The 10,406-nt window shown below is 33.3% G+C and overlaps 1 pseudogene; it reads right to left on the bottom strand.

Moving 5' to 3' along the window:
* Positions 1-799: 799 nt before the first annotated feature.
* LOC108309618 lies at positions 800-7,348 on the bottom strand (annotated as a pseudogene).
* Positions 7,349-10,406: the final 3,058 nt, after the last annotated feature.

Genomic DNA, 10,406 nt, shown 5'->3' on the forward strand with positions numbered 1-10,406 from the left:
TTGGTACCAGCCCTCCAACTGAATTGGTATAATTCAGCTATGAATTCATCTAGTCTTGGGCTTTTTTGTTGCTGTTAGTTTTTTTTTTTTTTTTTTTTTTTTTTTTTTTTTTTTTTTTTTTTTTTTTTTTTTTTTTTTTTGTTGTTAGTTTTTTTTTTTTTTTTTTTAATGGAGATATTTTTTCTTTATTGAGAAATGTAAGACTTGGGTACATCAAATGAAACCAGTTTCTGGGGGGAAAAATCAAAACCCACAACAGAAAAAACAGTAACACTATCTTGGCCACAGCAGAACCCAGAGAACATATTTGTATAATTGAAAAAATTTCTAGATGCTTCATAATTGGCCTTTTGACACAAAATGACCTATCAAATTTGCAATTTCTAGTTCTTGGTGTTGAGGTCCATAGGACAAGCTCGGAGTCTTCAAACCTTGAGCTGAATTCCATGAGGGGTTATTTGGCGTTTGAATCGGTTTTTCCTTGTCTAAGAGGTAGCAGCAACAACAGCACCTACCTTCTGGGCAGTTTCTTTCTTGGCCTGCTGAGCCTGTAGAACTGCTACAGCTTCATCTGCCTTGGAGCAGAGATTCAGGGGACTCTAACACGTGAAGCAGCTCAGAGTTTCCATCTCTAGCAGCATTCCGGTCATCTTCCCAGCCAGGTTTTTTTTTTTTTTTTTTTTTTCTCCTGTTTGTTTGTTTTTTGGGTTTTTTTGCCTTTTAATTTTAGAAATAAGTTTATATGTGTGATCTGTTTTCGGGTGGTACAGGGAGGGAAGGAAGGGTAAAACAGTCGCTCTCAGCTCTGCACTGTCCTAGCCAGGTCCTTTGCGGAGCCGACAGCAGGGCCCACGCTGTCGTGGATTCGCGCACATGTTTAAGTCAAAGTTTCTGCAAAACTCTTTGCCGCAAGTGGCGCACGTGAAAGGCTTCTTGTCGTTGTGGGTGTGCATATGGAAGGTTAGGTTGTAGACCTGGTGGAAGGCCTTATTGCAGATGGTGCATTTGTACTGCTTCTCGCCCCTGAGGGTCAACTTGTGGTTCTTGTGCTTCCCGTTTTTGGTGAAAGCCTTTGCTACCAAATTCGCAGACGAAGGGCTTGTACAAGCCCACGTGGTTGTGGATATGCGTGGTGAGCGGCGAGCTGTGGTTGAACGCTTTGCTGCACTGCTTGCATTTATGCAGCTTTTCCTGATTGTGAATCATTTTGTGCCTGCAGAGCGTGCTGGCCTGGCGAAAGCCTTTGCCGCAGACTTTGCACACTAACGATCTAGCTCCGATGTGGACCGCATGTGTCTGGTGAGGTTATAATGAGCGTTATACACCTGACCGCACACCTCTCAGGTGAGGTTTTTGGGTTTGCCATCTATGGCGCCCCCTGGCAGCTTGCTGTGGCCCTTGACGCCTCCGCGCTCAGCAGTCAGGGCCGAGTTCTCTGTCAGTACCTGCTCCAGTGGCACAGGCAAGCGCTCCTTATGGGAATAGGGAGCCGGGTGGGGGAACTTGTCCATCGCCAGGCAAGTTACTACTGATTCAATTGCAAAACTCTATATTTATTGGCTCATGGTTTCAATTTCTTCCTGATTCAATATGACAGTTTATGTGTGGCCAGAATTTTTCTATTTTTTCTAGATTTTCCAGTTTGTGTACATAGAAGTAAGTATTCATATTTATCTCTGAAATACTTTTGTATTTATGTGGGATTGGTTGTAATACCATTTTCGTCATTCCGAATTTTGCTTATTTGTATATTATCTTTTTTGTTGTTGTTAATCTAGCTATGGTTCTGTTGATCTTGTCTTTTCTTTGGAAGACGCAACCTTTGGTTCCATCCATTTCTTTTCTGAATGTTTTGGTCTCAGTTTTGTTTAATTCCACTCTAATTTAGTTATTTCATTTATCCTGCTAGTTTTGGAGTTGATTTGTTCTTGTTTTTCTAGTTCGTCTAGGTGTGATGTTATATCATTAAGATATTTCTAACTTTTAGAGGTACTTGTGTAGACTATAAAGTTTTAACACTGATTTTGCTGCATCCCAGAAATTTGGGTATGTTGTATCTTTGTTTTCATTTATTTGAATAAATTTTTATTTCTTCCTTTTGTTTTTTACCCAAAAGTGATTCAGAAGCAGATTGTTTAATTTCCATGTAATTTTGTGGCTGTGGGAGTTCTTCCTGGTATTGATTTCTATTTTTCTGCCACTGTGGTCTGAGGGTATGGTTGCTATTATATATTTTTTAAATATTTATTGAGACTTGCTTAATTGCTGAGCATGTTATTAGTCTTAGGTATGTTCCATATTCAGAAGATAATATATTAAACGATTGATAGGTGGAGTGTTCTGTAGCTGTTTGTTAGTCCAGTTAGTCAAGTGTCAAATTTAAATTTAAATCCAGAATTTCCTTATTAGTTTTTACCTTGAGATCTGTCTAACATTGTCAGTGGTTTATTTAAAACTCCTCACTATTATTGCCTGCTGTCTAAGTCTTCTTGTATATGTAAAAGTAGTTAGTTTATGAATCTGGGTGCTCAGTGTTCATATACATTTAGAATAGTTAAGCTTTTTTGTTGAATTGAACCCATTATCATTATGTAATGTTCTTTTTCATTTTTACACTTGGTGGTTTAAAGTCTCTTTTATCTGATATAAGAATATTGACCTCTGCTTTTTTTTTCTTGTTTTTCATTTGTGTGACATTCCTCCATCCCTTTACTTTGAGCCTATCAGTGTGTTGATACATGTCAGATGGATTTCTTGAAGATAGCAGATTGACTTGTCTTGTTTCTGCTTGTTTTTAATACAACTTGTTATACTATGCTTTTTAAATGGAGGTCATTTAAACCATTTACATTCAAGGTTTGTTTATATGTGAGGTTTTAATAGTATAATAAGTCTATTAGCTTGTCACTTTGTAGTTTCTATTGTCCGGTTCCTTGATAAGGTCTGTGGGCTATGTACTTAAAGGTGTTTCTATAGTAGCAGGTATCATGCTTTTGTTTCCATGTTTAGAACTTCCAAGTATCTCTTGTAAGGTTGGCCCAGTGGTAATAAATTAGCTTAGTGCTTTCTTGTTTGGAAAAGTCTTTGTTTCTCTGTTTCTGAAGCTTAATTTGGTACCTTATGAAATTCATAGTTGAAATTTCTTTTTTTATGAATGCTGAAAATAGGCCCCAAATCGCCTGCCTTATAAGGTTGCTACTCAGAAGTTAGCTGCTAGTCAGATCATGTTCCCCTTTGCTCTAATCTCATTTTTTCTCTAGCTCCCTTTAAGATTTTTCTTCATCATTGACCTTAGACAGTCTGGTGACTAGATGGCTTGGTGATATTCGTTTTGTGCAGTATGGCACAGGTGTTCTTTTATCTGGTTCCTTGTATCTGGATGTCTATTTTTCTAGCAAGAGTAGGAAATTTTCTTGAATTATTCCCTCAAATATGTTTTCCAGGTTGTTTACCTATTCTCTCTCAGGAATGCCATTAAGTCATAGGTTTAGTCACTTTACATAATCCTACATTTTTCCAAAGATCTTGTCCATTTTTAAATTATTTTCTCTTTAATTTTATCTGCCTAGGTTAATTTGAATGACTGGTCTTAAAGATCTGAAATTATTTCCTCTACTTGGTTGTCTATTTATAAAACTTTCAATTGCATTTTGAAATTTCTTATGTGAGTTTTTCAATTCCAGAAGCTCTGATTGACTTACTTTTGAGATGCTTATCTCTTTCTTCATTTCCTGGATTCATTTAGAAGTTTTTTGTGTGTGTGTTGATTTTCAGATTTGTCTTGAAGATCATTAACCTTCCTTATAATCCATGCTTTCAATTATTTATTTGTCACTTTTGCCTTTCCATTTTGGTTGGGGACTATGGCTGGAGAGCTCATGTGATCCCTTGTTAGTGTCACTACATTTGGAATTTTTATGGTGCTAGAATTCTTGAGCTGATTGCTTCTGATCTAGAGTGCTGACACTTAATTTTTGTAATTATTTTCCTGAGGTTAGGCCTTTTTTTTTCTGTCTTTATAATCATTTTTCTTTTCATTTCTTTTTTCCTTCTCCATCAGAACTATGATTATAGAAAATATTGGGTAGAGTCTTTTTGTCTTCACCTCTAAATACTTAAGTATTTCATTCAGCAAGTTTTATATAGAGATGTGCAGTTTGACCTAAAAGCCAGTAGATGGTACTTATAGATAAGAACTGACTGCAGGCAATATGACTAGACAAAGTTCTTTTCCCCAATCTATGTTGCTTGGATTCCCAGTAGAAAGATGAGTCACAGAGGGAGGCTCTCTGCTTCTCTCATGTACTAGAGTTTCACTCACTCATTTCAGCCAGATGCTGTCACGGGGGCTGTTGGCCAGCATTATCTTCCTCAGGATCTGGGGTGCTCCTCATGATTCTGGTTGATGCTCATTTTCATTTTTCGATTAAAGCTCAGATAATTAATCTTTATGCACTATCTTGCTATTTCCACGTGGCAGAGGTGCACTGAAAGCCTCTAATTCTTCATCCTGGAAAGTAACAACAACAAAGAGTTGTTTTATTTAAAGAATCAACAACACTTGCAAATACTTAGGTAGATGAAGAAATGAGATGACTCAAATCATTAAAATCAGAAATGAAAGAGGAGACATTACAACTGATGCCACAGATATAAAAATGATTTTGAGAGTACTACAAACAATATATGCCAACAAATTGTATAGTTTAGAAAAAAAAATTCCTAGAAACATACAGTGTGCTAGAGTAAATCATAAATGGAAAAACTGAACATACCAATAACAAGGAGATTAACTTAATTATCAAAACTTCCAACAAAGGAAACACTAGGACCAAATAGCTTTGCTGGAGAATTCTACAAAACATTTAAATAAGAATTAGCACAAATCCTCCTGAAACCTTTTCAAATAAATGAATAGAAAGGAACATTTTTAAAATTAATTCTATGAGTCCAACATTACCCTGATACTTAAGCCAGACAAAGATACTATTTAAAAATCCAGACTAATAACCCTGATGAATATTGATGCAAAAACTTCAAAAGAATAGGGGCAAACCAAATCCAGTAGCACATTAAAAGCATTATACACTATGTCCAAATGGGATTTACTAATGGGTTGCAAGGATGTTTCAGCATATTAATATCAACAAGTGTAATTTATTACATTAACAAAACAAAGAACAAAACTGACTATTCAGAAAACACATTTTTCAAAATTCAATACTCTTTTATAATAAAAACACTAAGCATGCTAGAAATATAAGAAAATTACTTCAAAATAATAAAAGTTATATGTGAAAAGCTCTTAGCTAACATCATACCAAATAGTAAAAATGATAAATAAAACCTTTTTTTAAGACCAAGAATAAGAAAACGATGCACACTGTTGCCTCTTGTATTTATCATTGTACTCAAGGTCATAATAAAGCAATTAGGTAATAAAAATAAAGAGTATACTTAGCCAAATTTGAAAAGGAAGAAGTAAAATTTACATATCTTACAGATGACAATTTTGTATGTAGAACACCCGAAGTATTTCATGTAAAAATACTGTCAGAAATAATAAATTTAGCAAAGTTGCATCATACAAAATCAACATCCAAAAATTAATTACATTTACACACAGCAAAGAGCTATCTGAAAATAATTTTTAAAAATTCATTTAGAATAACATCAAAAATAATAAAATACTGAGGAATAAATTTGAGCAGGTGAAAGATTTGTGTACTGGAAATTGTAAAACAATGCTGAAAGAATTTAAAAATGCAAAAAGGAATAAAAAGATATGCTGTGTTTATGGATTAAAATAAATAATATTGTTAAAATGTCCATATTACCAAAAGCAATCTACGGATACAGTGCAGTCCATATTAAAATCCCAATGGCAGTTTTGGCAGAAATAGGACAAACATCCAAAAATGTATATGGAATCTTTGGGAACTCTACATAGTCATAACAGTTTTGAGAAAGAGCAAAGCATCAGGCCCCACTGAAGTTTAGACACTGATAAACTTCCTGGTTTAAAACATATTGCAAAGTGATATCCATTATAACAGTATGATGCTGGCATAAAGACCATCAATGGAACAGGTTAGAGAGCCCAAAACATAACCTTCACTCATACAGTCAAATGACAAAGGTGCCAATAGGACACAATGGGGAAAGGACAGTCTGTTCAACAATTAGTGTTGGGAAAACTAGATACACACAGTGGAAAAGAAGGCAGACGTACCTTTATCTTACTCTGTACATACAAATTAATTATAAATGAAAGACCTAAATGTAAGACCTGAACTATAAAACTCTTAAAATATAACAAAGGGAAAGTTATTTATGACGTTGGAATGGGTGATGATTTTTTTTTGGATATGATACCAAAAGCTTAGGCAACAAAAGCAAAAATAGACAAATGTGACTTTATCAAATTTTAAAACTCCTGCACAGCAAAGGAAACTAGACAGTTAAAAGGACAGTCATGAAATAGAAAATATTTGCAAATCATATATCAGATAAAGCATTAAATCTATTATATATAAGAAACAAATCATTAACAAAAACCCTCAAAAATTAATAGATACTTATTTAAAGAAGATAAACAGCTAACAGGCATATGAAAAGTTGTGCAACATCACTAATCATTATAAAAATGCCAATCAAACCCACCAGCAGATAACATCTCACGTTATTAGGATGCCCTTTATCACAAAAAGGGGGGAAAAAAAGTAAGTATGGCAAAGGTGTGGAGAGTTTGGATCCCTTGTGCACTGTTGATATGATTGTAAAATGGTGTAGCTACTATGCAAAAAAGAGTATGGAGATTCCCTAGAAGATTACCATATTAAGAGAACTACCATATTCAGCAATCCTATTTCTGGGTATACCTTCAAAATAATTGAATACAGAATCTCTAAGAAATATTTGCATGGCCACATTTGTTGCAGCGTTATTCATAATAGCCAAGATTTAGAAACCGAATGTCCATCTGAGAATAATGAAAATGCAGCATATACATTCAATGTAATATTACTTAACTTGAAAAAAAGAAGGAATACTGATCAACGATACGACATGGAAGAAACTTGAATACATTATGTTAAGTGAAATAAACCAATGACAAAATGACAAATATTGCAGGGTTCTACTTATATGAGATATCCGAAGTAATTAAACTCAAAGAAATAGAAAATAGAACGTTGATTGCCAGGACTGTGTAGGAGGGGGAAATGGGGAGCTGTCCAATGGATATAGAATTTCAGTCATGCAAGATGAGATAGTCCTAGACGTCTGTTTCAACAATAAGTTATAGTTAACAATACTACAGTGTACATTTAACATTTTTTAAGAGGTAAAGTTTATGTTATATATTTTTACCACAATAAAATTATATGTATGTTTGTGTATACACACACACATATTAATACATAAATTTATGGGTTTATAATACATAATGTGTTTATATATGAATATATAAATGTATATGACATATAGATATACACATATTGATCCATATTCCTATGTGTGATATATAAATACATGCCATATACATGATACAATATAATATATATCATGATATATATGATACATATGTAATATAGATATCACATATATGAATATATAACTATAATTATGAAGTTCTAGTCTGTGAACATTGGACACTTACCCACAATTTCAGTCTTGGGCTATGGTTTTATTCCATAATGGAAGAAAATAATCTGCTCTGAAAAATTTTCTCTTACCCAAGCTCAAACCAGCTTTGCATTTTTGTCACAATATTTAATAAAATCAGAAATAGAACTATTTACTTTTTTATTTATAGTATATATACTATACTTATATATACATTCTCCTGTTATTTGTTACTTATTTAAAAGTAACATTTTAAAATCATTTTAAACTTTTAAATGATTTTATTTTTATTTTCTAATGAATTAACATCTCTTTTAAACTTTAGTTAATTTATCTTTCTTCTTTCTTTAGTTTTCAAACAGTAAAGTAATACTGCACTTTTCTATTTCATAATTTACAGCTCTGAATTTTACAGACAGGTACCACTCTATCATTTGATATGTAATTCTGAAATCATTCATGTGTTCCAAGGAGGATATAATCAGAGCTTTGGCACAAGTGAGTGAGGGTAAAATTTATCAATTGTCAATTATCAACAATATTTGTTATGATATATAAGGTTGTGTCATTTATATTGTATTAATTCTGCCTTTTGAACTTTGCTAAAAATTTCTTTATACCCTCATCATGCCACAGGCAGAAAAGGAGGACAGATAAATATTTTCAGCAGTACATATCCCAAGAACTCCATCCATATTTTTCTCCAGGAATTTTGTCAAGAATGATTATTTTCTCTCTCACATTTATGTATTTGCCTATTTCTTTATCTTAAGTAGTAAATTTGATGAGATGAGAATGATCTAGTAGCCGCGAAGGGTTGATGTATTGCAGAAAGGAACAGGGTTACTAAGGAGGTATGAAGAAAAGTAAGAGTCGGATAAATGGATAACTTGGACAGAAGCTAAGACATGTCTCATTGTATAAAATGAAATAGTACATTATGGTGTTGAAAACAGATATTTGTTGGTATTGTTGTTTTTGTTGTTATTAGCAAGAAGTTGATAGCATTTCTGTATAATAGTTGCTGGTTTTACAGAAAGTACAACTTAAATTCTGGAATTAAACATTTGTCTATGAAAGTTTTTCATTGGACATATTAAATCAAAATTTCTTACAGTAGTTGTCACAAGTCTATAATTTTTACTTGTTCTTTGTTTTCAGCTCTCATTAAGTATATAATGATATACATTCTCTGGTCCAGTTACGAAGCACACTTTTTAAGTTGGGAATGTAATGTGGTTACATCTTCATACCTTAGAATATGCTCTTTCTTCTGCCAGAAATACTTTCTTATATCTTCAAAAGGTTAACTGCTGTTCACACTTCAAGACACAACTGAATTGGCCCCTTCTATAACATTCCCAAGCAAACTTTTATTTTGTCTTATTATTATGCTTTCATAATGCATTGTATTTGCCTCTATTGCAATATTTTTAGGTAGGTTTAGTTTTTTTTCTTTTTCTTTCTTTCTTTTTTTCACTCTTCTGGTTTTTATATTAAATACAAACTCTTCAAAGTCATAGTTATCAAAGAATTTTAATCTCTAGTGTGAAATATAAGGTCAATATACAATGAATATTTGTCAAATAAATAAATGAGTAGATTATTAATCCATACCTAAGGCTGAATCAGAATGTAGTTAACATACCTGCATAAAGGTATATATGAACCAAAAAAAATCAGAATAAATCAAAGTGATTATAGAATATATATGCACATAGACTAAAAATGTTATTATTTTAGAGTAATAAATATAAAAATTTAAATAGGATTTGCGTGAAGTCTCGTCTTATGAAATAAATAAAGCAAATGTGAACCTAAATTCGTTCACTGAGTCTGAGCAGACAAAAATAGCAACCTAGTCTCTGCACCCACCAAATCCCTATCAACACTCACACATGAACACTTGAGAAGCTTGCAGGAGACACTTTTTGGAACAGATAAATTTGTCAATTAGTTTATGGTACTAATTAACCCTAGAGTTTCATAGAGATGATATACAGGTAGTTTAAATAAGGGTTATGAAAAGTAATGACTGCTCCCTGGAACTATGAACAATATTGTAACAGTGATTGTTAATAGTAATTTATAGCCACAATAATGAGAATAGAGTGAATTTCAAGACTAATTCTAAAGATAACTACTTTAATCATTAAATACACAGCAAAAAGAAGTTCACAAAATGAAAGTTCATAGAGTCAGTGTCTGGAAACCTGAATCTCATATGTGTGAAGATATGACTGTGGTAATCTCACTGTTTCCTCCAGGTCTTGTTAATTGTAAAATTAACCAACAAAGTCTTCCAAGATCAAATGGTCTTTGCCTTGAAAGACTACTAATAATATAATAAATTATCCATATGACTTTCTCTAAGCAAATTACTCCGAGTAAATTTCTTATATTATGGTTAAGATCATTAGCAAACAAAACTCTTGGGGGAATCCCATCAAAATATTTATGAAAACAGAATCAGCTTACCATTTTATTATTGCCAGAGCTTGCCACTCTGAAATGCAGTATCTAGGATCAAATCTATAGATAAAGGATATTGGACAATTTTGTTCACTGCTGTATCTCTACCGTATTAAGGATAACTGGCTCATATCAGGCACATTTTTTCTGTTTGATACAGGGTCCCTCTCTGTTGCCCAGGTTGGATGCAATGGCACAATTGCAGCTCAGCTCACTACAGCCTTGATCTCCGAGGCTCAAAATATCCTCCCACTTAAGCTTCCCAACCAACTAACTGGGACTATAGGCCCCTACCACCCTACCCATTT

Source organism: Cebus imitator, unplaced genomic scaffold (assembly GCF_001604975.1).
Source record: "Cebus imitator isolate Cc_AM_T3 unplaced genomic scaffold, Cebus_imitator-1.0 Scaffold95, whole genome shotgun sequence".
In the NCBI taxonomy this organism is placed as follows: domain Eukaryota; kingdom Metazoa; phylum Chordata; class Mammalia; order Primates; family Cebidae; genus Cebus; species Cebus imitator.